Raw genomic sequence first — 27,017 nt, forward strand, 5'->3', positions numbered from 1 at the left:
ACATCATTTCTGCCTATCACAGTTATTTTAGCATCAAATGGTGACATGGGTGGGCATCTACAAAGGGCCCAAACCATACCTTACCAGTGGGTGCTCTGGACCTGGTGCAACAAACAGGGAGACCCAGAAGGTGGGTCATGGAGGGTATATTGCCCAAGGGCTCTCCAAAACCTGGAGATGACTTTGCTCTCATCTAGCCAACAAACCAAATGGTACTGTACAGGGGGTAGAGCAACAGACCAGGGAGGCTCTTCTCATGGGTAAGGTAAAGGTAAAGGGGACCCCTGTGGACGACTCTGGGGTTGCGGCACTCATCTTGCTTTATTGGCCAAGAGAGCCAGTGTACAGCTTCCGGGTCATGTGGCCAGCATGACTAAGCCACTTCTGGCGAAACCAGAGCAGTGCACGGAAACACCGTTTACCTTCCCGCCGGGGCGGTACCTATTTATCTACTTGCACTTTGATGTGCTTTTGAACTGCTAGGTTGGCAGGAGCAGGGACCGAGCAATGGGAGCTCACCCCATTGCAGGGATTCGAACCGCCGACCTTCTGATTGGCAAGCTCTACGCTCTGTGGTTTAACCCATTAATTCTCATGGGATTAATTAAGTTCTTAAGTTCTTAATTAAGACGCTTCTACTGTAATGTATTGCATATCAGGTGGACTATGAATGTCTCACTAGCTAGGGAAGAAGACCACCAAGTCTTCCTGTCTCTCACTGATGGACAAAGAACTGGAACTATGGCTTTGGTTTCTATACTTTTATCAATATATGCATCCAGGTATTGCCATTATACATATCTATGGGGCAACCGCAGTGGAATGCTATGTACAGCTGTGGCTGCATCACTTCAAAAATGGTGTTTTATTGCTGGAAAAGATACAGAAAAGGGCAACCAACATGATCAAACAGATGGAGCAACTCCCACATGAGGAAAGGTTTACAGCATTTGGAGCTTTTTAATTGAGAAAAGAGGGTAAGTTAAGGGGCAATATAATAGAAAGTTGTATAAGATTATGCATAGTGAATGTGGAGAATTTCTCTCCCCTTTCATAATACTTGAACCCATTCAGACCATCCAATGAAAATGATGGTTGGAAGACGCAGGACAGAGTAGAGTTCTTCTTATGTTTTTATATGTATCCTGAATGAATGTATGGAAGCTGTGGTCAAGCAGTTATGGGTTCACAGATCTGCGCTGAAGCCAGACGAGGGTAGTGTTTGAAAGCTCTCCATGGATCCTCAAGGAAGCTGGTTTACTGTTTTGTCCTCTAAACAAGTTCAGAGTTGGGTGAAAAAATAGCCTCCCCAAAATTCTCCATTCTTTTTTGTGAATGGAGAATGCGTGCGAAAGAATTGCAGAATATTTAGAATATTATCTGGCGGTGGGGGGAATTCTTCAACAGCTTTGGAATACCTGAAAAAGTTTTTTCTCCATTGAGAAATTGAGGTCTGCTTTATGGAACTGTTGCTAGTTCATACTGGTGGCTGAAGGAAGTGATGGGCTGAGAACTCAGGAGTGGGGGCCAAGTCCATTAATTCCTTCAACAATATTAAAATAATACATTATTATTAGTATTATTATTCTTTGGTGATCACTCGTAGCCAAGTAAGATTGTCTTCCATGAACACAATCTTAACGATGTATCCATAGGTGCCTGTGGAGGCCAATTCTGGATCCACACGTCCTTCCACAGTGGGGACATAGGTTTCTGGGCAGGAGTTGATCACAATGAGGGTTTGCCAAGCATGCCTTCCTCTTAGCACGTTTCCCCCTTTCATTCTGAGTTCGATCGTCTTTAAAGCCCATGACTCCTTTGGTAAAGGCTGTTCTCTAATTGGAGTTCTCGCAGGCCAGTGTTTCCCAGTTGTCGGTGTTTATACTACAATTTTTTAGATTTGCCTTGAGAGACTCTTTCAACCTCTTTTGTTGACCACCAGCATTACGCTTTCCATTTTTAAGTTTGGAATAGAGTAGTTGCTTTGGAAGACGATAGTCAGGCATCCAAACAACATGACCAGACCAACAAAGTTGATGTTGAAGAATCATTGCTGGTGATCTTTGCTTCTTCCAGTACACTGGCATTAGTTCACCTGTCTTCACAAGTGATATGTAAACATTTTCGGAGACACCATTGATTTAATCTTTTGAGTTGGAGATGGCATTTATAAGTGGTCCATAATTAAAATTATGCTAGTTTATCCACAGGCAGAGAAGTGCACCCTCCTGCCCTCTTATGCTCTGTAGATGGGGGCTAAAGGGGAGGCCTTTCCCGTTTTGGTTCCCCACATTTGGAGCACCCTTCCCAGGGAGGCTCACCTGGTGCTCGGTATCTTTCCAAAGCCTTTTTATTAGCCTAGTCTTCCTTGCATATCAGCTGTGTGGTTTTAATCTGATAGCTTTTATTGCTTCTGCTGGTGTCAGTCTTTTGACTGCTCTGCTATAATGTTTTACATCTGATTGCAAATTGCGTGTGTGTGTGTGTGTGTGTGTGTGTGTGTGCTGGCTACTCTGAGAGCTGTTGGCTGAAGAATACCATTTCCCCCCACTAGGAACAAATCAGATATGCTTATGGAGAGCATCACTGAGGGCCAAGGAAGGAGCATTTCCCTGAACGGGGGACGAGATTATGTATTGTGGAACAATGGGTAACACTCCTTGTCTTTACAATGCATGCCATGAGAGCAGTTTCATTGCCCCTCACAGGTGCCAGAATCCAAGGGGCATCAACCAGCTAGCTTAGCAACTGGGGCATATTCCCTGCCTTGCAATTAAACTTCCTGCAATGGGGCGTGAAGGAAGACCACGCGCCACTCATGTCACTTCAGAATTGACTCCACACCCCCTCCTTTCCAGTGGCTGCATCTGTCCATTTCTTCCCCTGGAGATCTTTCATAAGTGTGATCCACTCACCTGTGGATTTTGTATCCAACTAAAGCATTGCAGCTGGTTTGCCTGGGAGTTTAAAGGATCCAGGGGCATTTGAGTTGTTAGAGGAACTCAGAGCAAAAGCCTTACAGACTTACCTTCCAATGTTTTATCTTGAGGCTCTCTAGTGTGGTGTAGTGGTTAAGAGTGATAGACTCGTAATCTGGGGAACCGGTTTCACGTTTCCACTCCTTCACATGCAGCTGCTGGGTGACCTTGTGCCAATCACACTTCTCTGAAGTCTCTCAGCCCCACTCACCTCACAAAGTGTTTGTTGTGGGGGAGGAAGGGAAAGGAGAATGTTAGCCGCTTTGAGACTCCTTCGGGTAGTGATAAAGCGGGATATCAAATCCAAACTCTTCTCTTCTAGTTGTTTTGGTCTACCATGCTGACTTCTTTTTCAGTCTAACCTTGATCGGAATTTCTGAACAGAGTAGAATACTGTTTCATTCTACTATTCTGCCTTGAAGCCTGGCAACCATATATGACTTATAGGGTTTTCTAGCTAGTTTTACCCTCACTCCTTTAATTTAGCTCCTACTTCATTCAGTTCTCTTCCTTGGTTCCACTTCCCATGCCCCCTGATTCCTACTTCCCAGAGCCCCCAATTCCTCCTTTCTATGGACCTCTTGTGGGAACGTTCAGGGAGGCAGGAGAGGATATATTGTTTATTAATATCCTTCCTAACTTCTGCTAGCAAGTTCCTTTATGTAGCAGAGTTTCACATTCCCCTTTTAAATGCGCAGCAGGGAGCTGGTTGCAGGCTTGTGTAAGCCTCTCACTATTAGGTTCCTGGTAAGTTCCCTTATATCCCTCTTAAAAGAGTAAACACACCACAATCTTGTGTAAAGTAAATAAAAGTAGTTTACTCACATTCAGTTCACAGCTGGATTCCTGAATGCAGACTTAGTTACAAAGTACAGTATATACATGGGGAGCTATCCCATATGGGGATAATCCCAGTGTCTTCTGTTGGCTGGAAGCCGACAAAGCATCTCTAGCTAGAAAGCTTCTCCAATGACAGAGGAAGTCAAAAAAGAGAGAGAGAGAGAGAGAGAGAGAGAGAGTAGCATGCCCTGTCCTTTTGTTACCTGGACACGTAAGGTCATGCCCACCTCTAGTCACATGCAAAGGAAGCATGTCCCAGCCAGGAGGAGACAGGAAGTTTTCGACTGGCTGGACTGAACATTCCCCTGCATGTCCACTCTAGGAAAACAAGGAATGTTGTACTTGAATGCTACTTATGTATCACATCCCACACCTCTGACCTCTGACCACTTTCAACTTGGGCACCTCCACTGCCTTAACTTCTGCTTCTTTTCCCCTTCCCTACCTTGCCCACTTGACCATGTCTCTGCTTCCCTTTCTCCTCATCCTGCTTTCTCAACACCTCCTTTCCTTTGCCTAATAAATCTCCTGTTTGCTTTCTCATAGAATCATAGAGTTGGAAGGGATCCCCAAGGATCATCTATTCCAAGCTGCTGCAATGCAGGAATCTCAGCTACAGCATCCATGACAGGTGGTCATCCAGCCTCTGCTTATAAACCTCCAAGGAAGGAGAGTCCACAACCTGCCAAGGGAGACCATTCCACTGTCAAAAAGCTCTTACTGTCAGAAGGTTTTTCCTGATGTTTAGTTGGAATCCCCTTCTGGAAAAAACGGTTCGAGTCCTACCCTCCAGAGCAGGAGAAAACAAGCTCACCCCATTTTCCATGCGTCAGCTCTTCAGATATTTGCAGGTCCAATATACCTGAAGGAGCATCTCCACCCCCATTGTTCTGCCCAGACACTGAGGTCCAATGCCGAGGGCCTTCTGGCGGTTCCCTCGCTGCGAGAAGCCAAATTACAGGGAACCAGGAAGAGGGCCTTCTCGGTAGTGGCACCCGCCCTGTGGAACACCCTCCTGCCAGATGTCAAAGAGAAAAACAACTACCAGACTTTTAGAAGACATCTGAAGGCAGCCCTGTTTAGGGAAGCTTTTAATGTTTAATAGACTATTGTATTTTAATATTCTGTTGGAAGCCACCCAGAGTGGCTGGGGAAACCCAGCCAGATGGGTGGGGTATAAATAATAAATTATTATTATTATTATTATTATTATTATTATTATTATTATTATTATGCTATCATATCTTGTCTTCGTCTCCTCTTTTCCAGGCTAAACATACTCAGCTCCTTCAAACACTCCTCATAAGGCTTGGTTTTCAGACCCTTGACCATCTTGGTTGCCCTCCTCTGCACACATTCCAACTTGTCAACATCCAGAATACAGTGGTACCTCGGGTTAAGAATTCGTTCTGGAGGTCCGTTCTTAACCTGAAACTGTTCTTAACCTGAGGTACCACTTTAGCTAATGGGGCCTCCCTCTGCCGCCACACCACTACCACACAATTTCTGTTCTCATCCTGAAGCAAAGTTCTTAACCCGAAGTACTATTTCTGGGTTAGCGGAGTCTGTAACCTGAAGCGTCTGTAACCCGAGGTACCACTCTAAATTGTGGTACCCAGAACTGGACACAGTATTCCAGATGTGGTCGTATTAAGTTTCTACTCAGTGATGTGTTTAAATCCCCCACCTCATGTCACTCTTCTAGGGTAGACAACTGCACAGCCAACCTTGGATTACGTTGCAGTCCACTGATGGCTAGGTAGACTTTTGAACAAGGATTGCAGGCCAACCCTCTCCTGCCCATAGGAGTTTGGAATCTGTAATCATGAGAATAGGGAAGAGACCAGAAAGAGGGGATTCATCTAGCTGCTGCTATTACTTTTTAAAATGCTTCTGCTCGCTAAGGTAGCACTGCTTGTAATTTCCTAGAGTGGGAGGGACATTGGAGAAGACTCACCCCCAGGGAAAGAAGTTGCAGATTCCTCAAACACAGCCCTGCACTTTCCTCTTCCTTTCTTGCTCTCTTATGCTTCCCAGTGATACTTCCCGCCAGTGCTGGCAAAGCACTTCTGGAGGAGAAAGCAATCAGACATTTGCTTACACTCAGACACGTGGAACATCATTATAGAAGATAATGAGAGATGTATTATGCCTCCAGTGATGTCGCAGTTCCATTCTATCTTGAATTTATTGAACTTAGGTAGAGCTTCTTAGGAGGCAAGGGAGGCGATACAGCTTCACTGTCCCCAGAAATCCTTGGAGCAGGTCTCCGCCACAACCGAGTCCCAAGTGGATCTCAACCTCCTCCCGAGCTTAAGAGCACTTTGGAGATTTTTGTTCGCTTGTCATTGAATACCCTGCGTTTCCAGTCCCAGGGGATGCCCAAGGCAGCGTGCGCAAATGTGGAACACTACAGAACAACCAAACAATTTCAAAACACCACAAAATGAAATGAGAAAATCGCAACAAGAAAAAGAGGGGGTGGGGAATGGAACATTAAAACCTCCACATGCATCTTTCCAGCACCCGGCAGGCTCATGTTACCATGCTGAAAAAGCCCAACTGAGGCACAAGGTTTTCAGTACTCACCCAAAAGTAAGCGGTGATGGAGCCAGGCAGGTCTCCTCCAGACAGGCATTCCACAACTGTGGTGCCATATCAGGAAAGGTCCTATCTGGAGTGGTGCAATTATGGAATTTTAGATGGTGGATCATCTGTAGATGGTGAGCATGTATTACATCTCGTGAAATTATCTTATACGGCTGTCTTTTTTATGTGGGAGTGTGTAATACAGTGGTACCTCTGGTTGCGAATGGGATCCGTTCTGGAGGCCCATTCGCAACATGAAAAGAGTGCAACCTGCAGCAGCGCATCTGCGCACATGCGGGTTGCAATTCACTGCTTCTGCGCATGATGTCATTTTGCACTTCTGTGCATGGCGAGCAGCAAAACCCGGAAGTAACCCTTTCCAGTACAGTGGTACCTCAGGTTACATACGCTTCAGGTTACATACGCTTCAGGTTGCAGACTCCGCTAACCCAGAAATAGTGCTTCAGGTTAAGAACTTTGCTTCAGGATGAGAATAGAAATCATGCTCCGGTGGCGCGGTGGCAACAGGAGGCCCCATTAGCTAAAGTGGTGCTTCAGGTTAAGAACAGTTTCAGGTGAAGTACGGACCTCCGGAACGAATTAAGTACTTAACCTGAGGTACCACTGTACGTCCGGGTCGCTGTGGGACGTAACCTGAAAGAATGTAACATGAAGTGGACATAACATGAGGTATGACTGTATCACACTTCAAAATGTGCTTATAGAAATTAAAAAAAATTAGGGGGTGGCCACCAAGACACACACACACCCTCTCTTTCCTGACTGAGCCTGTTTATAAATCACTTGCACTTTATGGACTATTCCTGTGGGTTCCCTGATGTGATGCCATTTATTTCATTTGTTCATTTTCGACAATTTCTATACTGCTTTATATATAAAAATATCTCTAAGAGGCATACAGAAAACAGCAACAGAAACTTATACAACAGCAGAGAGAGAGAGCTCAGACAGTAGAGCATGAGATTTTTAATCTTGGGGTCATGGGTTCGAACCCCACATTGGGCAAAAGGGGGTTGGGCCAGATGACCCCTCGTGGTCCCTTCCAGCTCTACAATTCTATGATCCCATGAAATACTACAAGACCTCACACTGTAGCATGTACAAATGCTGCAGTAATGCAAATTTTTAAGAAATACAAGCCAGTATCAATTCTTTCTCCCTCTGACGCACCTCCCCTCCTAGTCTCCTTGAGATGTTCTTGGTCTCCAGCTCTCAACAGCCCCAGCCAGCATGTCTAGTGGTCGGGGATGGTGGGAGCTTTAGTCCAGTGCCATCTAGAGGGCAGCACGTCGGCTAACCTGTGCTTTAGGGTCTTGACGGTTTACTCTGCTGTAATAGCGAAACTTTGGGCGGGGGAGCAAAGCAAGCTGTGGAACGCGATTCTTTTGCTTGTTCAAGGCACCGAGGAGCTGACAAGCCAAATAATAACAGCTCCTCTGGAATCTTTAAGAGTACATTAAACAAATATAGTGGTGGATATTTATAGACTTTTAAGAACTGCTGATGAATAAAGAGGCATTTATAGCCTTCTAAGCTGTTAGACTTCCATAATGTAAATGCTCCGAATAGTAATAACAGGGTGTTGGGTGGCTGTTTGGTGACCTCAAAGTCCAAATTGCACACCCCGGTTAGAGAAGACCGTGGACTCTTCTTTGTTTTCTGTGTCTTGCTTTCCTGTTGACCTTGTGCCTAGCTAGGTTAAGCTGGGATGATCAGGTGCGGAGAAGAGATGCCACCCAGATTCATTACATCTTCGAACGGGATCTCAATCTTTGGGTATTGGGTGGCTCACCTCATATAGGCAGTAAGCAATGTGAAACACCATCACATGGGTTCTCAGGAGTGACTGGTGTTATCACAACTTATCAGGAGAGAGGAGTTGGAGTAGTGTTGGGGTCAGCACTGTGTGAGTGTACTGGCAGAGCTCAATCCTACATTCCCACAGGGTACCGATTTCCCCTTCTCCCCTCCTGGTCAGCAACTGCCTGCGTTCCTTTCTTCTGTCACTTGGCAATATAGTCATGGCAGGGACAGCATCAGTTTTTATGATTGTGTCAACTTAATCCGCCCCACTTAAATGTGGGGAGGAGTTGTGGTGGACCACTTGGCTACTCACTCCCCTCCGGGGGCGGGGGGCAGAGTTCCGCATTGCAAGGAGGATCCCCGCCATGTCATCAACCAGCCAGCCAATCCACTGGCTGGGGAGGCGTGGCCAGGACCCATTTAAATGGAGGCATGAGCCGGAGAGCCTCCTCTTGGCTCGCTTCCTCATTCTGGCCACGTGACCCAGAAGTGTCTTCGGATGGCGCCGGCTCATGGCCTCTTGAGCGAGATGAGCACGCAACCCCAGAGTCGGACACGACTGGCCCGTACGGGCAGGGGTACCTTTACCTTTACCTATGGACCTGGTTGGTCACAGTTGAGGGGCCTGTTAGGAGTTTTTCCACTTGGCAAATTGGCATGGGCCATTTGGTTTTCGCCTACCTCATAGCAATCGTCACAACTTTGTAAGGTTTTACGGTTAGGCATTGGTTGATCATATGATGGGGGAGGGGAGGTGTGGCCATCACCTGCCCCTCCAAGCTTAAGGGTATTCTGATAAAGGAATCCGGGAGTGTGGATCTTTTTTTTAAAAAAAAATATTTTTTATTAATTTTCATAAACAAAAAAACACACAAATAAAAACATTCATAAACAACACATGACTTCCCCATGCCTCCCCTTCACTGCACCCTTGTTTCAAAATTTTTTTAGCAATCCTTCATTCCATTTCTATATTTAATTTCCCTCAAGATTCTCTTGACTTAAGTATTTACAGCTATAATTCTCTGTTTCTTACCCCTTGACATTTTATCAGTCTGAGATTTTGCAACAGTTCTTAAGATATATTTTAAATTTTTTCCAGTCCTCTTCCACTGTCTCTCTCCTCTGATCACGGATTCTGCCGGTCATCTCTGCCAGTCCCATAAATTCAGTCACCTTCGTCTGCCATTCTTCCAGAGTAGGTAATTCTTGCATCTTCCAATACTTTGCCAGGAGAATTCTTGCTGCTGTAGTTGCATACATGAAAAAGGTCCTATCTTTCTTTGGTACCAATTGGCCGACCATGCCCAAGAGAAAAGCCTCCGGTTTCTTTACAAATGTCCACTTAAGGATTTTCTTAATTTCATTATAGATCATTTCCCAGTAGGCTTTAACCCTTGGGCAGGTCCACCAAAGATGATAGAAAGTTCCTTCACATTCGTTACATTTCCAGCATTTATTATTGGGCAAATGGTATATCTTTGCAAGCTTGACTGGAGTCATGTACCACCTATAGATCATTTTCATTATGTTTTCTTTCAAGGCACTACATGCCGTAAATTTAAGGCCTGTGGTCCATAACTGTTCCCAGTCAGCGAACATAATATCATGACCTAAGTCTTGTGCCCATTTGATCATAGCTGATTTAACCGTTTCATCCTGTGTATTCCATTTCAGCAACAAATTATACATTTTAGACAAATTCTTAGTATTGGTCTCTAACAATTCTGTTTCCAATTTTGACCTCTCCTTCTGAAATCCTAGTTTCCTGTCCTGCTTAAAAGTCTCATTTATCTGATAATAATGTAACCAGTCTCGAACTTTGGATTTTAGTTTCTCAAAGCTCTGTAATTTAACTTTTTCACCGTCATATTCTATAATTTCACAATATTTTGGCCAATTAAAGTCCATGTTAAGTTTTTTCACCGCTCTAGCTTCCATTGGTGACAACCATCTGGGTGTTTTATTTTCCAACAAATCCTTATATCGATTCCAAACATTATACAAAGCTTTCCTGACAATATGATTTTTAAAGCCCTTATAAACCTTTGCCTTGTCATACCATAAATATGCATGCCAGCCAAAATTATTATCATACCCTTCCAAGTCTAAAATGTCTGTGTCTTCAAGAAGTAGCCATTGCTTCAACCAGCAGAAAGCTGCTGCTTCATAGTAAAGTCTTAAGTCCGGCAGAGCAAAACCCCCCCTATCTTTTGCATCAGTTAATATCTTGAATTTTATTCTGGGCTTTTTGCCCTGCCAGACAAATTTGGATATATCTTTCTGCCACTTCTTGAAACAGTCCATCCTATCTAGAACTTGCAATGTCTGGAACAAAAACAACAATCTCGGCAATACATTCATCTTAATAACGGCAATTCGGCCTAACAAGGATAGTCTCAACCTAGACCATATGTCAAAATCTTTCTTAACTTCCAGCCAACATTTCTCATAATTGTCTTTGAACAAATTCACATTTTTAGATGTTAAATTCACCCCCAGATATTTCACTTTTTTTGTTATTTCCAAACCAGTTTCCCTTTGAAAACTATCTTTTCCCCCCATCGTTAGATTTTTTTCCAGCACCTTTGTCTTCTGTTTATTTAATTTAAAACCAGCCACTTGACCCGGGAGTGTGGATCTTGTCCGAAGCCCGGGGCAGGGTTAGGGCCATGACACGACCCTATTGGGAACCCTGGGGGAGCTTGAGTTGGTTTGCATTGATGGTGCTCCCACTTCCAGTGGTTTACCCTTATCGGACTCCCTGCATAACGGGCAGGAGTCAGATATAGTCGGGTCAATCCAATGCCTAAGCCAATACCGCTCACATTCTATAACCAATAAGGTAAGGTAAAGGTACCCCTGCCCGTACGGGCCAGTCGTGTCCGACTCTAGGGTTGTGCGCCCATCTCACTTAAGAGGCCGGGGGCCAGCGCTGACACTTCCAGGTCATGTGGCCAGCGTGACGAAGCTGCTCTGGCGAGCCAGCACCAGCGCAGCACATGGAAACGCCGTTTACCTTCCCGCTATAAAGTGGTACCTATTTATCTACTTGCACTTAGGGGTGCTTTCGAACTGCTAGGTGGGCAGGAGCAGGGACCGAAAAACGGGAGCTCACCCCGCCGCGGGGATTCGAACTGCTGACCATACGATCGGCAAGTCCTAGGCACTGAGGTTTTACCCACAGCGCCACCCGCATCCCTTTTGTAACCAATAAAGTTGTGGCCAAAATTTGCCCCAATACCCATTAACTTAATATCCATGTCCTTGTGTCTTATTAATCAATGAGGGGGTGGTTACGGGGTCTCGACACGCAAAGGGATGCCTAGTCTTTGTTCTTTGTGAATTCTGGTATTTTATTCATTACGTTTATTGGTCCCTTACAATATTATAAGCATACAGACAAACACATGCCTGCATTAAAACCAGCATTAAAAAGAAATTTAAAAAGTCTAAAAGACAATTGTGCTTCTAAAAAAAACTGGACTAAAGCATCCCACCTATGCAAGAAGACCACAGATAATTATGTAATGATGACACTAGGTGAACCTTACTGGGGGGAGCATTCCACAAGTAGGGAGCCAGCACTAAAAAGGCCCAGTCTCATGTTACCACCCTCTGGACCTCCCACGAATGTAGCACACAAAGAAGGGCCTCAGATGATGATCACCAGGCCTGGGTCTGCTCAAATGGGGAGAGACAGTCCTTGAGGTATTGGGGTCCTGAGCTGCATAAGGATTTATAGGTCAAAACCAGGATTTTGAATTGAGCCCAGAAACTAATTGTTGAGCAGTGCCATTCCAATATGAGCAACACACAGACTGGACTGTAATTAACCTTCAGATTTTGCACATCTCTGAATTTTGCAATGCAGTTCTCAGCCCAGAATTCTTTTTCTTTTAAGTACCAAAATGCATATTTTTGGATAAAATATATTTATAAATGAGTATCTGGTGAGAAAATAGATTCCAGAAAATAGATTTAAATGCAAATATTGAAATGTTTATTTTTTAAAGGAAAAATTCAGATAACTACGGAAACAGGGTGGAAAGGACTTTTGAATGAACATACTCAAAACTGACACATGCCAGGAACAGACAGGTCCATCCATCTATCCCCAGCTCCTAGACACTTTTGGTCTTAGGGTCATAGTGGAAGTGAACTGCTCAGCCTCAGCCCAAATACCTTTGGATCAGCAGTCTGGCATCAAAACAACCTCTAAACCACTGAAATGCTAAAGCATTAAAATATATAGGCAAGATTGAACTTTAAACATATTACACACAAGATTTAAAAAAGGCGGAGGAATGAAGAGGCTTTTAATCATGTCAGCGTAAGTTGAACAACACACAGCTTTATCTCCCCGTTATTTGTTTTCACTGTATTCATAAGAGACTAGTATCATAGCGCTGAGCACATTTACCACTTATCACTTTCAAAGAGCTGTGCAAACAGTAGTCCATCTTCACTCCATTTTTTGTGCAGGATGTGACGCTGTACATGACTGGACTCACTTTTGGCCAGAGGAGAGGGAACCGAATGAGGCAATGTACCAACAAAGAGCTTTAAAGCCCTTTGTGGCTTAGGGCCCTTGTATTTATGGGACCATCTCTTCTGGTATGCACTGCAGAGGACCTTAAGGTCCATGAATAATCATCGTTTAGAGGTCCCGGGCCCTAAGGAAGTCAGATTATCCTCCACCAGAACCAGGGCCTTTTCAGTGATGGCTCCGACCTGGTGGAATGCTCTGTCCCATGAGACCAGGGCCCTGCAGGATTTAACTTCCTTCTGCAGGGCCTGTAAGACAGAGCTATTCCACCTGGCTTTCAATTTGAACTTAGCCTGATCTTTTATTCCCCTTCATCCCCTTTTTATGAAGATTACCCGCTCTGGGATCCCACAGCTAATTTTCCCCTGGTCTCCTCGTTGGCCCAAATAGGACTAATTTAGCCAGCTAGCCCTGGTGATCATCTAATGTCTATTGGATGGATTTCCCCCCTAAATTGATGTTTGAATCCTGAATTTATTGTTATTCATGTTTTATATTGTATTTTATGCTGTTTTTTTGTTGCATCAATTAAGTGTTTTGAATTTATTGTTAGCCGCCCTGAGCGTGGTTTTCTGAACCGGGAAGGGAGGGGGATAAATAAAAATTTATTATTATTTATTATTATTATCTCGGGATCAAAACTATCTCATCGAAAAAGGTAGTGTGCCTCTGAATATCAGGTGCTAGGAATCGCAGGTAGGAGAGTGCTGTTGTGCTCAGGTTCTGCTTGCACCAGAATTGCCCAAATCCTGAACAGAAATGCTCTCAACGGAGGGTGGGGGATGGGAGCTAGACTTCGGCTAAGTTGGCTGAAGGCAGGCTTGGACCACCCTGAGCAATCCAGGGTTGTCCAGGACAGGGCACTGGGTTGAAAGGAGAGACAGGTGTTGGGTGGGACACTGGAAGGACCATCAGAAGGGGAGGAAGGTAAGGAAGGATGGGAAGCTCAGGTGAGAAGGGGAAGCTGCAATGCAGAGGCCTGCTTTGTATAAACCTTCCCTGCAGCAAGTTCCAGGTTCAATCTCTGGCATTTCCAGGTGGGGCTGTGATTCCCCTGTGTATGAAACGATAATCTTTATTGTCATTGGCCCATACAGAACAACGAAATTGAAAAAAATCTACATCAGACATTCAAAAAACCAATAAGCCTGCTATCCCAGCTATCCCAGCCGGGTTAACCACCTAGAAACTCTGATACCCCATAATTAAATACAATATACTCCCATAGCCAGTAGTGATGTATGGAAGTGAGAGCTGGACCATAAAGAAGGCTGATCGCCAAAGAATTCATGCTTTTGAATTATGGTGCTGGAGGAGACTCTTGAGAGTCCTATGGACTGCAAGAAGATCAAACCTATCCATTCTTAAGGAAATCAGCCCTGAGTGCTCACTGGAAGGACAGATCGTGAAGCTGAGGCTCCAATACTTTGGCCACCTCATGAGAAGAGAAGACTCCCTGGAAAAGACCCTGATGTTGGGAAAGATGGAGGGCACAAGGAGAAGGGGACGACAGAAGACGAGATGGTTGGACAGTGTTCTCAAAGCTACCAACATGAGTTTGACCAAACTGCGAGAGGCAGTGGAAGACAGGAGTGCCTGGCGTGCTCTGGTCCATGGGGTCACAAAGAGTTGGACACGACTAAATGACTAAATAACAACAACAACAATACTCCCATAGAGACTACCTTAAAAAAGTTAAAGGGACCTCTGACCATTAGGTCCAGTCGTGGCCGACTCTGGGGTTGCAGCGCTCATCTCTCTTTATTGGCCGAGGGAGCAGGTGTACAGCTTCCGGGTCATGTGACTAGCATGACTAAGCCGCTTCTGGCGAACCAGAGCAGCACACGGAAATGCCAATTACCTTCCCGCCGGAGCAGTACCTATTTATCTACTTGCACTTTGATGTGCTTTCGAACTGCTAGGTTGGCAGGAGCAGGGACCCGAGGAACGGGAGCTCACCCCGTCGCGGGCATTCAAACCGCCAACCTTCTGATTGGCAAGTCTTAGGCTCTGTGGTTTAACCCACTGCGCCACCAATGTCCCCTAGAGACTACCTTACACTGCATTTAAAACAAAAATCGCATTTGAATAGAAACTGTTTCTCAGGCGGCTAGTCCTAGTCTTTATAACCCTGTACCTTCTTCCAGAAGGCAGAAGCTGAAAGAGATCATTTCCGGGGTGCGCACTATCCTGCGCTATCTCTGCAGCTTTCTTATGGCACCTGGAAGCATAGATTTGATCCAAGGTGGGAAGAGTGCACCCAATTATTCTCTCCGCAGTCTTTACAACCCTGGACAGCATTGTTTTTTCCCTGACCGTGCAGCTCCCAAACCACACACACAGACCATGTTAATACATTCTCAACAGTACAATGGTGTAAAACCCAGCCATTGCAGACAATACTGACCAATTATCTGAGGCATATTCCTATGCACCAAAGAGCAGAAAGGTATGCTCCTAGGTTATTGTGGTTGCTACTTGTAGTAGTCCTATTACCAGGAGAAATAAACTTACAGGGATGTGTCTTATGTACACGATTCATGTACAGAGATCTTTTCCCCCGGTCACAGGACTGGAGAAAGATAGATGGCGAGATTGGAACTCAAAACCCTTTAAATAGTTGTGATCCTAAGGATGTTTCGGATGGGGTTGGGAGCACCATCGCTACGGACATTTGGCTTGTGATCTGGTCCATCCTCTTCCCCACCCCCTCAAAAATTGCTGGAATGCCACCCACACCTTGGCATTGTGCTCCAAAGGTGGCAAAATCAGGAGGCAGGTTTTATTTTTCAGCACCTTAAAGTACAATATCAATGCTGGTCATTATCGCTCAGGGATCCTTTGCTCTCTTTGTGAATCTGTGTAAGCACGAGATAGTTTGAAGTTCTGGATATTTCTCTTGGCTTTTGAGAACTGAGGGGGTGGGAATACTCTATTGACCACCTTTGCTTTCGAACAATAACCCATCGAGGGTCATGGGTTATCAATGGAAGGGAATTCAGCCTGACAAAAGGTTTTAACAGTCTAATCTCCCATTGTGTGTTCATTATGCACTTGCTACCACACCACCGGGCTCTTGCTTAAAAGATTATTACTCCATCATACTATAAAAAAAGAAACAAAGGGCAACTTACAAATAAAAAAAGGGTTTTTTGGGGAGAGAGAGTGTGTATTTCAATCCGGATGATCTTTCCAAACCTCAGTCGCCTTTTGTGCGAGGGCATTTATCTTTTTGCCAATGACCTTCAACAATAAGGCGAAGCTCCGTGGTTTGGATGCTGGAGATGTCGGCTTTTGTTGGTGGGAGAACAAAAATCAAATGAGGACATAAATTACTTCAGTGACGAAGGGATGGTGGGGTGGGTGGACTGGGGAGGGGGAGAGGTGGGGGGGCCTTATTTCCAAGACAAATAATTAGAGGTAAAGCATGCAGTCTGTTTGCATGGTTTGAGACACACATTCCGCCCCCCCCCATTTGTTTTGGAACAGGGGTGGCCAAAGCAGTGCCCGTGTGTGCAGTGTTGCCCTGGATTAAGTGCAATGCCTTCCCCTGGTGTTATTGAAGCCTCTGGGTGCCTCCCCTACACATAAACACACAAGATATAAACATGCATTCACTGCACCCTTGGTCATGAGGTAGCTGGGGTGGTTAGCTTCATCTCCCTTGAAAAGTTCATGGAGCTGAAGTGGTTTAACAGTCAATCCCTCTTCACTGGGAATTCTGAGAACTGTAGCTCTGCAGACCCTCCCAACATTTCTCCAATGAAAACAGGGATGTCAATAATAATAATAATAATACCCCACCTGGGACGCCAGTGGCGCTGTGGGTTAAACCACAGAGCCTAGGACTTGCCGATCAGAAGGTCGGCGGTTCGAATCCCCACGATGGGGTGAGCTCCTGTTGCTCGGTTCCTGCTCCTGCCAACCTAGCAGTTCGAAAGCATGTCAAAGTGCAAGTAGATAAATAGGTACCGCTCCGGTGGAAAGGTAAACGGCATTTCCGTGCGCTGCTCTGGTTCGCCAGAAGCGGTTTAGTCAAGCTGGCCACATGGCCCGGAAGCTGTCCGCCGGCTCCCTCGGCCAATAAAGCGAGATGAGCACCACAATCCCAGAGTCAGTCATGACTGGACCTAATGGTCAGGGGTCCTTTACCTTTTAATACCCCTCCCATCGGACTGGATTGCCCCAGGCACTCTGGATGGCTTCTAACGTATATAAAAACATTATTTAAAAGCTTCCTTATACAAGGCTGCCTTCCGATGGCTCGAGGACCAGATAACTACATACCCTCCAACATTTCTCTGATGAAAATAGGGACGTCATAAGGAAATGCGGGACATTCTGGGATCAAGTCAGAAACCGGGATGGCTTCTGTAAATCCAGGACTGTCCCAGAAAAATAGGGAAACTTGGGGAATGGAACAGAGGTCTCCTAACAACTCTTAGCACCCTTAACAAAATATAAACTCCCAGAATTCTTTGGGGGAAGCCGTAACTGTTTAAAGGGGTGGTACTTTAAATACTTGGTGTGAATGTGGCCCAAGGCCTCCATGATGGCCGACTTTAAAACAGGAATTTTGGCCTGGCATACCTTTTGAGCAGCAGTCCCCTAACATTGTCTTCAAATAACTCTGCTTCAGTATCAAAACTGACAGAAACCACTAGCCCCACTTTAAGATGATTGCACCCTTGCTGTCTCCATATAGTTAAAAATACTTCCATGGCAGCAAGTTGAGCCTTTGTTCTGGCCATGAGCTTCATTCATATGAAAATCGTTAAGTTATTGTGTCACACGCCCAGAGTTTTGTTTTGTTTTGTTTTTGTGCTGCAAATGTTGAGTTCTCCAGTTCTCTGACAGGGAACTTGTCGCTGTCCAGATGCGTGTTTCTTTAAAGCAAATTGCTTCCCACTTAATATATGGCTGTACCCATACCATGCATTTAAAGCACTCATATACAACTTTAACCATCGTGGCTTCTCCCAAAGGACCCTGGGACTGTTGTTCATTTAAGGTGCCTAACAATTTTCAGCACCCTTAACAAACTGATTGGTAAGGTGGCGTAAGACTGTGTGATGTGAATGTTGGCTAAAAAAATAGCTCTTAGCAGCTTGAAGGCAATTTGAAAACAAAAGGAGGAATTCAGCCTCAGGGCTGTTTTTGGCATATGCACCACTGGGGTGCAAAGATGTGCCCAATGCCCCCAAATTTAGTTAATTTCGCATGCACAGCGCCATTGAGAATGACAAGCGCTGTTGTTGAGTCTGACAAACGCCGCCGTTGTGAATGACAAGCGCCACCGCTGGTGTGGCGCATCTTTGGTAAATGAGCATACGAAGTCGAAAGTCCTTTAGTGAAACAGTAGATATACATTCCTGTAATACCTAGGTATATATGTATTTTGTTTTTCTAGCTTGACCAATATTATTTATTATGTCATAACAGGTAGAAAGTTAAGAGCTTAGGTGGCTTCAGCGGCGGGCACCTGGCGCCCCCCAGAATTTGGCGCCCAGATGCCCTGTACCCCTTGCACCCCCCAGGTAAAGATGACCCTGTTCAGCCTCATGCTAAATTTGACCATTCCATCAGCGCAAGCATTTCTGGCTTGTCTGATTGAGTGACCTCTCCTCCCTGCAATGTGCTGTTCTAGGGGTTCTCCTCCCCTATTGGGAAGCTTCCTTATGTCAAGGGAGACCACTGGTTCATCTACCTCAGTATTGTCTACACTGGCTGGCAGCAGTTATCCAGGGTATCAGGCAAGGGGCAGGGGCAGGCTTTGGTCCTTCACATTTCAGCGGTGCCCTGTGTGAGCCCAAAATTTGGTGTCTGTCACCTCTTTCCTTCTGTTCTGCATGTGTACTGCATCATAGTTGTGACACCCTGCGGTGCCCCCCTCGGCTTGGCACCCAGTGTTGGGGAACCAGTCATGCTGCCCTAAATCCACCTCTGCGAGGGGCTCTCCTTGCCCTGCCTAGAGTTGCCAGAGATTCAGCCAGGGACCTTCTGCCTGTAAAGCATGGACATTTGTATCTGAGTGTTTAGCTCAGTTGCTAGAGCAGGCTTCCTCAACCTCGGCCCTCCAGATGTTTTGAGCCTACAACTCCCATGATCCCTAGCTAACAGGACCAGTGGTCAGGGATGATGGGAATTGTAGTCTCAAAACATCTGGAGGGCCAAGGTTGAGGAAGCCTGTGCTAGAGCATGAGATTCTTAATCTCAGGGCTGTGGGCTTGAGCCCCACATTGGGCAAAAGATCCCTGCATTGCATGGGTCTGGAGCAGATGGTCTTCATGGTCCCTTCCAACTCTATAATTCTATGGTTCTGTTATCCTCCTCTTCATGGCCCGGTATTTGAACCCAAGTTGTCTCCATCCAGACTGGCTCTTCTCCTGATTTTGTCACATACCCTTAAGATGTCCCATAATCTCAGGAGCATCAGGAAAGCTCTCCAACTTCCTTTGTCCTTGCGAATCTCAACTTTGCAGATCCTGGACAAATCACTGCAGATCCTAGAGTGAGCTGTTTTGCCGAAGCATTCTGAAATGAGGTGTTCTCCTCCAAGTACCTCGCTAATAAGACACAATTAGCAATTAAGACAAAGACATTATTAGCCATCACATGGGACAGGAGAAATATTCGTTGTGAACCTCGCTCATGACAGCAAACGAGAGGGGCCAAGAGGGCTAAGAAAATATCACCGCAACAATGTCAAGGAGGTTATCAAGGGCAAAGAGATAATGGTGGTGAAAGGAAGCCAACAATATCATCCATGAAAGATGGTAATGAGGATAAGCACAAGCCAACAATCTAAGGCCTGCCTAGAACTTCCAGTTGAATGTAATTCATCATTTGATATGGACAAGATTTCGCTTTAAAGAACTATGGGCTGAAGCCTTTGATGATAGAAGGCAAAACAACAAAACAAAATCCTACCCAGAAGGAGGAATTTTTCAGGAAGTTTTTTGGATCTTTTTTGTTGCTAATGATTTAATGAAACATTGTATGAAGTTCTTAGTGACATAATCAAGAGAAGGACAAGCGATCATTCCACTCTAATTTCACACAAAGGCTGGAATTTGCCATCGGAATCGAAGTACTAAATGAAGCCTTTTTTAGTTTTGCCCGTGGCAAAAATGTTTGAATAACCTCTAATGCAGTCGCAAAACTGCAGGCAATGGGAACTCATTACTGCCACACCAGACCAGGCTCCCATTTACAGATAGGTAAATAGATGTCACATAGAGGAGGGAGAAAGGTTGTTTTCTGCTGCTCCAGAGAAGCGGACACGGAGCAATGGTTCCAAACTACAAGAAAAAAGATTCCACCTAAACATTAGGAAGAACTTCCTGACAGTAAGAGCTGTTCGACAGTGGAATTTGCTGCCAAGGAGTGTGGTGAAGTCTCCTTCTTTGGAGGTCTTTAAGCAGAGGCTTGACAACCATATGTCAGGAGTACTCTGATGGTGTTTCCTGCTTGGCAGGGGGTTGGACTCGATGGCCCTTGTGGTCTCTTCCAACTCTATGATTCTATGATTCTATGATTCTAGGTAGCCGTGTTGGTCTGCCATAGTCAAAACAAAATAAAAAAATTCCCTCCAGTAGCACCTTAAAGACCAACTAAGTTGTTCTAGGTATGAGCTTTCGTGTGCATGCACACTTGTATCTGAAGAAGTGTGCATGCATACGAAAGCTCATACCTAGAACAACTTAGTTGGTCTTTAAGGTGCTACTGGAAGGAATTTTTTTATTTTGTTTAGGCTCCCATTTGCTTAGTATGGGGGAACTGGCACTGAGATAGTCAATGTTGCTTGAAGAACATGCCAGACGTGCTGGCCCATCTCTTACGTTTGCATCTGAGGGGCCAAAATATGAAGGATCCCCTTATAACATATCAGCTGATCAGGGTCGTCGCCTCGCTGTAAGTTCCCAGTACATCTTCGGAACTGCAACCTTACCTGCCAAACAGTTTGGGGGTAAGTTGGTGTGGTAACATCATTTGGTGTAAACCAAGACTCATGCTGGACCTAAGTAGGATTACAGGACAGAGGCTCCACATCCCTGCATGACACCATACTGGCTGTTTCCTAATTGTCATGGTGTATTTATTTACTTAACCAAATTTGCATACCATTTAAGTTTAAATAGAACTTCTGAGTTTACAACTACCTACAATGGCTGGCCACAGCTCTCCAAGATTTCAGACAGGTGTTGCCCTCCCCAGAAAAACATTCCAGCTTGTCAACATCCTTCTTAAATTGTGGTACCCAGAACTGGACACTGTATTCCCGATGTAGTCTTACCAAGGCAGAATAGAGTGGTACTATGGCTTCCCTATGAGAGCTGGACCATAAAGAAGGCTGATCGCCGAAGAATTGATGCTTTTGAATTATGGTGCTGGAGGAGACTCTTGAGAGTCCCATGGACTGCAAGAAGATCAAACCTCTCCATTCTTAAGGAGATCAGCCCTGAGTGCTCACTGGAAGGACAGATTGTGAAGCTGAGGCTCCAGTACTTTGGCCACCTCATGAGAAGAGAAGACTCCCTGGAGCAGACCCTGATGTTGGGAAAGATGGAGGGCACAAGGAGAAGGGGGCGACAGAGGACGAGATGGTTGGATAGTGTTTTCGAGGTTACCAGCATGAGTCTGATCAAACTGCGGGAGGCAGTGGAGGACAGGAGTGCCTGGCGTTCTCTGGTCCATGGGGTCATGAACAGTCGGACACGACTAAACGACTAAACAACAACATGGCTTCCCTTGATCTGGGCACTATAGTTCTGTTGATGCAGCCTAGAATAGCATTAACTGTTATGCTGCTACATCACACTGTTGACTCATGTTAAGCTTGTGGTCCATTAAGACCCCTAGATCCTTTTCACATGTACTGCTAGGAAGCCGGGTGTCCCCCATCTTATATTTGTGCTATCAGGGTAGCATCAAAGCAAGCCAATTAGCTTACATCAATGCAAGTGAACCTAAGTATATAGTTCCTAGCATCAAAGCAAGCCAATTAGCTTACATCAATGCAAGTGAACCTAAGTATATAGTTCCAGTTACAGATAGGTAGCCGTGTTGGTCTGCCATGGTCAAAACAAAACAAAAAAAATTCCTTCCAGTAGCACCTTAAAGACCAACTGAGTTAGTTCTAGGTATGAGCTTTCGTGTGCATGCACACTTCTTCAGATACACATCTGAAGTATCTGTGTATCTGAAGAAGTGTGCATGCACACGAAAGCTCATACCTAGAACTAACTCAGTTGGTCTTTAAGGTGCTACTGGAAGGAATTTTTTTTTGTTTTGTTCTAAGTATATAGGAGTTCATTGTTACAACTACCACCAATTAATTATGGGGTTATCTTGACTACCAAGATGGTGTTTGCAGAACTCCTGGAACAGTTCACCTTTGGTTCAACACAAGGGACCTTTGGTGTGATCCAGCACTCTGATGCCCCAAGTTATCTGTGGCAGAGGCAGCTCAAGGGTTTTTAGTGAAATCTGTGCTGTCTGACCTGCTGGGGGTCCACATCCCCCTTTTTCGGTTTGGAGACTTTCTGTGCAATATCCACGGCAGGATTTGCTGGGTAGGGTTTGTTTCAGATTTATGGTGCGGCCTGCAGGGAGAAAAAGTGCTACTTAATGAGGCTGAATCACATACAGCAGTGCAACAGTGAGCAATGAGCACCTCCGCTGGAAGCCGAATTGGGGACTCGGGCAAATGTTAACATTTATACAACAAATCACCAGGTGTTCAGAAGCATTCATTTTTCACTAGGAGACACCAGCGAAAATAAATGCCATGCTGCTTATTTTCTCATTGTTTGGTATTATTTCAGGGGAACTTCGTGTTCTGGGTTTACTTTGAGAAATGGCTTAGGAGGACCAGATTTCTCAACAAGACAATCTCTAATGCACATCCTAAAGCAGCTAGCATTTTCCTGGTTTCCCAGAGCAAGTCTGAGCTTAACTCTAGTCAGTCCTAAAGGAGTGCCTTGCAGGGTTAATAGGAAGGCAGTAACATATTGTATGGAAACTAGTACCTCTGGCTTGGATAGTGTGTGGTTTTTTTTAAGGAACATTTAACTAAAGGAGGTAGAATTCATTTATTAAAGTATACACACGCACACGCACACACACACACACACTTTGAAAACAAGTTACCGGAAGAATACTCACCAGCCGAACATTCACATCAATATATTAGCATCTAAAACATCTATATTGAGTTTTTCATCAGTTTATTTGAATCGGATTAATCAGGAAGCAGGTGGTTGATAACATAAAATAAATTCTACAATGGGGTACAGAATCAGTCAAATTCAGTTTGTCTTGCTCATTTTCCAAGTCTTAAGTTCAGTTTATTCTTCCCCAAACCATCAGTATTTTAGTTTACATGCCTCCCAATATACACATTTTTGCAAGCAGTTTTCCCTAATATTATGCATTTTTGTATGTCATTTGCATGAATATATCAATTTTATGCACACTTTCTCCTAATATATGCTTTACTCTTTTTTTCTATTTTCTCTTTTTAGTTGGAGAACTGTATCACAAATGTTGAATAAGTGTGCATTTTGAAGGACAGCTGTGTTTTGCATTCCACATTTTCAGGAAGTGGAAATTTGATTCACATTAAATTGTGAACTGAACCAAATATCTTTCCCATTGCTAGTGATCGCCCTATGGATTTATTATTATTATTTAATAGGAGGGGGAAGCCTGACTGAGATATTTTCCAGTGCCTATCTCTCCTTCCAAGTCACAGTTGTTTCCCCTATTCCTATATATTTGAGATATCCTTTTACTTGATTGCTCAAGCTGAATGTGTGGTCCAGCTCCATTAAAAAGCATTGCATTAGAGTTGACATCAGGAGATACGACAGTGATAGCTCTGTGATTCCTCATTCACACATGCAAATCACCACTCAGTGCTCCAATCTTTAACTCATGAACTTTCGAACCAAACAGTGGACTGGAGATCTAATCTTCTGAGTATTTTCTTGGGTATCATTCTAAAGCTCTCCATTTACAATCAAGGGTTAACCTACTGTACAACTGTTTAATTGCTTTGTGTGTGTGTTTTTGGGGAGAAAGAACACTTACTGTTATTTTTCACACGAATGCCAGATATATTCTAATGAAGCTGCAGAATTCTTGCAGATTGCCCTGTATTTTCAAAGGAGGCAGAAACTCCATGCAAGTAAATAGATGCATGATTGACATTCCTACCCCCCATGATAACAAACTAAAGAGGTTGGACATTTCAGATGGTGATAGCAGTACAGTGGTACCTCGGGTTACATACACTTCAGGTTACATACGCTTCAGGTTACAGACTCCCCTAACCCATAAATAGTACCTCAGGTTAAGAACTTTGCTTCAGGATGAGAACAGAAATCGTGCTCTGGCAGCGTGGCGGCAGCAGGAAGCCCATTAGCTAAAGTGGTGCTTCAGGTTAAGAACAGTTTCAGGTTAAGAATGGACCTCCGGAACGAATTAAGTACTTAACCCGAGGTACCACTGTATGTAAGTTCTGCAGGAAATTGCGTGATCATGTTGGGTAGTTTCACGAGCTGCTGCAAACTTTCTTGAATAATGTTTTGCTTGCTGATTTTGTCCTGTGCAATTTAGCAAGCATTTTATTTCTCCCCCTCCCCATATGTTCTGAAGGATGTGTGTGGTTTTAATGACCCTTTTTAAAGATTAAATTGTGTTGTCTGAACTCACTCCCCTTCCTATAAAAATTAGCATCTGTAAGACGCAGCCCCTGCAGTACAGCCAAGGGCTAATATAAAACGAAAGCTATCCAAGAAAAGACTCTTCCAAAGAATGATCAATACAGGGATATTTTTGCTTGTGGCCTATTAAACAAGTTCTGAAAGGATAATGTCCGACTCTTGTATTTTTAAAAAAGAAACGGCAAATCCTAATGACTGAAGGATTCCAAAGTGAGTAAGAAAGCCCCCAATGAAAGCTTTACTTAAGTTGTGCTTGAATCTTATCTCTGTCATGAACCCATGAACGTTGTGGGTGGAGACACTCCTTTAGGTATACTGGACCAAGGCTGTTTAGGGCTTTAAAGGTCAACACCAACACTTTGAATTGTGTTTGGGAGCCAGTGTAGGTCTTTCAAGACCGGTGTTATGTGGTCTTGGCGGCCACTCCCAGTCACCAGGCTAGCTGCCGCATTCTGGATTGGTTGTAGTTTCCGGGTCACCTTCAAAGGTAGCCCAGGTAGAGCACATTACAGTAGTCCAAGCAAGAGATAACTAGAGCATGCACCACTCTGGCGAGACAGTCCACAGGCAGGTAGGGTCTTAGCCTGCATACCAGATGGAGCTGATAAACAGCTGCCCTGGACACAGAATTGACCTGCGCCTCCATGGACAGCTGTGAGTCCAAAATGACTCCCAGGCTGCGTACCTGGTCCTTCAGGGGCACAGTTACCCCATTCAGGACCAGGAAGTCCTTCACACCTGCCCGCCTCCTGTCCCCCCAAAACAGTACTTCTGTCTTGTCAGGATTCAATCTGTTAGCCACCATCCATCCTCCAATTGCCTCCAGACACTCCCACAGGACCTTCACCGCCTTCACTGGTTCTGATTTGAAAGAGAGGTAGAGCTGGGTATCATCCACTTGCCAACTGGGCCATACAATCCTAGGCAGCTCACCCTAGCCGAGTACCATAAGGTTCCTGGTTCACATTCCTAAAGCCTCTAACAGAGAGCTGGAACAAGACAGTGCATCCAATGTCTGATGCATCTCAGAACATCCCCAACCTGCATAAACTCCCATTTAGCTTTTCCTTATTTTGCTGTGTGACTTAGCGGTGCACAAAAATCACATGCAATTAAAATCAGTCCACTGGAAACGCTTGTCTATTCCTTGGCCTTTTTATTTATTTAATTTCTTTCATCTCTCTCTCTCTCTCTTCCAGAGTAGGAATTAAGGCGATGGACTTGGCCTCGGCTCTTTCATTTGAACTCTGCTGCTTGAGCTGCATTTTCCTATTACCTCTGCAACTCTGCCTTCGTTGCCTTATTGTAAAAAAGTAATTTATGATTGCCAGTCTTCAAGTCTCTAATTATTTCTGGCTGTGTATCGTGATTATTAAATCCAGAGTTTCTTTCTAACCGCCAGCTCTCCCCTCCTGTTTCAGTGCATGCAAAGTCTCACAGCTATTGGGGAATAAGTCCTCCTGGTACGCTGGAATGTCCCCATCCCTATTGCCTCTCGCTCTCTCTGCTTGGAAGTCACGGCAGCTAATGAGTAATGGTGTTTTCCCATTTAGTTGCTGTCAGGGAACTGCTATCGGCTCAGAGGCAAGAGATAGAGGGGCAGGTGTGTTTCAGCGACCCTCCGAAAATCTTGCGAAGCAGTTCCTCTTCCAGCGAGGAGGGAAGCCCCACCTTCAGTGGAGAAGAGGTAGAAGGACCAGAGGATGCTAGTAAGAGCCTTAACACCGTGCCTGAGCAAGCTGGAGAGGAGGGAGGCACACCCTCGCCGTCACCCATCATGCGCAGTAGTTTGAGGGGCGGAAAAGGCTGGGGGTGATGAAACGTTTATGCTGGGGGAGGTACAAAAACAGACCACTCCCGGCTCAGAGGCGAGAGATGGAGGGGCAGGTGTGTTACAGGGAGCCTCCAAAAATCTTACGATGCAGTTCCTCTTCCGGTGAGGAGGGAAGCCCCACCTCCAGCAGGGAAAAGGTGCAAGGACCGCCGGGCTTGCAAGGCTTGCAGACAGCTGCGCGAAGCACGGGGCGTGCTCTGGAGGGCGCCCTGTGATTTGGGCTGCAGGCTGCTCCCGCCGGGCTCCCAAGGCTTGCGGATAGCTTCCTGAAGCCTGGAGAGCGAGAGGGGTCGGTGCGCACTGACGCCTCTCGCTCTCCAGGCTTCAGCGAAAGCCTGCATTCACCCCATAGGACGCGCACACATTTCCCTTTCATTTTTGGAGGGGGGAAAGTGTGTCCTATAGGGCGAAAAATACGGTAGTTTGAGGTGCAGGGAGGGGCGGAAAAGGCTGGGGGGAACGAAACTTTTACATTGGGGGAGATACAAAAACAGACCACTCCCGGATTCTGCTAGCGATTGAGCCAGACATGAACTTGTGACGCCCTTCACTGTAAATAGTTTGCACCAAAATAAAGCCTATAAAAGACAGGTCGGAATCCTGCCTGGTTACTCTCGAGCAACCGCAACAGCATCTAAGAGTTGCATTTGTTTATTACTCATGCAGGCTATACT

General features: G+C 45.1%; 1 long non-coding RNA gene across 1 annotated transcript in view; it reads right to left on the minus strand.

Annotated features, from left to right (window-relative positions):
- Positions 1 to 3,190: 3,190 nt before the first annotated feature.
- LOC309345225 overlaps positions 3,191 to 27,017 on the minus strand; it is a 284,561-nt gene continuing 260,734 nt past the window's right edge. The window contains exon 3 of the long non-coding RNA XR_014158115.1: positions 3,191 to 3,291. This is a non-coding gene — a long non-coding RNA (uncharacterized lncRNA). The remainder of the gene's footprint in view (positions 3,292 to 27,017) is intronic.

This window comes from Podarcis erhardii, assembly GCF_964252035.2.
Source record: "Podarcis erhardii genome assembly, chromosome: 6".
NCBI classification, from domain to species: Eukaryota; Metazoa; Chordata; class Lepidosauria; order Squamata; family Lacertidae; genus Podarcis; species Podarcis erhardii.